Genomic DNA, 2,064 nt, shown 5'->3' with positions numbered 1-2,064 from the left:
ATCCTCAGTCTTATCCATCCTCAGTCACATCCATCCTCAGTCACATCCATCCTCAGTCACATCCTCAGTCACATCCATCCTCAGTCACATCCTCAGTCACATCCATCCTCAGTCACATCCATCCTCAGCGACTCAGCAGCTAAGGACATTACCTTTTTATGTTTGTTTCCTGCCACGTTTCACACGGCTGGTTTTGCAGTCAAAACGCAGATGATACAATTGATGAGTCTGTCGGTATTTATCACAGATTAATTCAAATGAATTCATTAATTTGAATTCTATTTGGACAAATACTGAAGTTATTTCCTTACTTTTTTCATGAAGTGAAATTCTGCGACCTAACTGCAGTTCCATGGAGTAATACGAGCTCCTAATACTCCTAAAATCATCTTTGTTAAGTTTAAGAGTTGACTCTATTTGTTACATTAGAAATCAACAGGAGGCACTGAGAGTTTCGGGAGGTCAAAGAAACACCCTGCACATTAATTAAACACATTTCTGTAGCGCTCCTCTCGATGCCGTTTTGCAGCAGCTGTGTTGTTTTTACCGTAATAACCTTTTAATATTTTCATCATCACAGACAGCCGACGGTCGCTCCTTCGTGTGCAGAAAGAAGCGCCAAATGATGAGCTTTTTCTGTGAGCGCGCTCAGAGCCTGAAGCACAAAGAGTTAACAGAGTTCATCACCAGCTTCGTGTGACCTGTCGTCTCTAACAAAGCGTCTCTTCAGGCTTTGTTGAGCCGGCTCACACAAAGGGAGCCTGGGCTTCGTAGCACGCCTGCTGAAATGCAAACCTCAGGTAGACATAGGCTGTTCGACTCACCTGGCCGCTGAGTAACCTGAGTGATGAACCTGTGTTCTTCTCACACACACACATACACACACACACACACACACACACACACACACACACACATATCCCCGACACTGAGCAGACTGGGGGTCAGCTGCTCTTTCTGTCTCATGTGGTCAAACTCTGCCCCCCTGCAGAACACACACTCTGACTGTGTGTGTGTGTGTGCACGCACGCAGGTGTGTGTGTGAGTGACAGATTCATTGGGAGTGTGTCTTTGCAGTAATAAACCTGGAGTTGCTCCTCGTCTGTCTGCGGGCCTGTTCTGATTAATTGTGTCTTCGGCTGTTTTTCAGATAAAATTCCAATTAATGTGGATTTCCTGAAAATCACTGAACACCTGTGAGCTACCTGAGGACCTGTTTCTTATGTGGCCTCTTCTTTCTGCCAGGTCTCCTCACTGAGACACACAGGGCTCTGATACATGTAAATCATGTCTGTGTGTGTGTGTGTGTGTGTGTGTGTGTGTGTGTGTGTGTGTGTGTGTTTTGTGCGTGTGTCTCAGAACACACCTGTGGGCCGGTCAGTGTTCATGGTGAACGCTACAGATCCAGACCAGGGCACCGGAGGGAGCGTTCTCTTCTCCTTCCAGCCTCCTTCTCCATTCTTCGCCATCGACGGCGCTCGATGGACGGTCACCGTCATCAAAGCGCTCGACTACGAGACGACGTCAGCATACCAGCTCACCGTCAACGCCACGGTCAGAGAACACACCACATACCTGTCTTCATCAGCGGTGACACACTCTGTGCTTTTACTGAGCTTTATTTCCTGCTTCCTTCAGGATCAGGACAAAGTGAGACCTCTGTCGCGGCTCGCTTAACTTAGCCATCAGCATCACTGACGTGCAGGACATGGACCCCATTCTTCACCAACCTGCCATACAGCACCAACATCGAGGAGGACGTCCCGCTGGTCAGTGTCTCACCTGACGTCACACCTTTATATTGTTAAACCCTGTAATCTGTCCATTGTGTCCCTCTCATCCTTCTCTGTGTCAACATGCTCCTCTCTTCTCTCCCCTCATCCCTCATCTCCGCTCCTCCTACGTCCTCTCCTCGTTGGTTATTCAGGAGCTGCTACAGAAGTATGTTTAAATATGGAGGTCTGAGTTATTATCAGGGCAGGATGTGTCACCCTCTTACCCCCCCCGAGCCTTCCCCTTCAGGAACACAAACCCCCAAACTGAGCCCCGGGCCCCCACAGCTGC

The 2,064-nt window shown here is 48.5% G+C and overlaps 1 pseudogene; it reads left to right on the top strand.

The window, feature by feature from the left end:
* The window catches only part of LOC138611025 (cadherin-23-like), a 41,864-nt pseudogene extending 40,095 nt beyond the window's left edge, over nucleotides 1-1,769 (top strand).
* Nucleotides 1,770-2,064: the final 295 nt, after the last annotated feature.

Source organism: Semicossyphus pulcher, unplaced genomic scaffold, assembly GCF_022749685.1.
Source record: "Semicossyphus pulcher isolate SPU_LCO1_2020_fin unplaced genomic scaffold, fSemPul1.0.p SCAF_61, whole genome shotgun sequence".
Lineage (NCBI taxonomy): Eukaryota > Metazoa > Chordata > Actinopteri > Labriformes > Labridae > Semicossyphus > Semicossyphus pulcher.
This window is presented reverse-complemented; position numbering and strand designations above follow the sequence as displayed.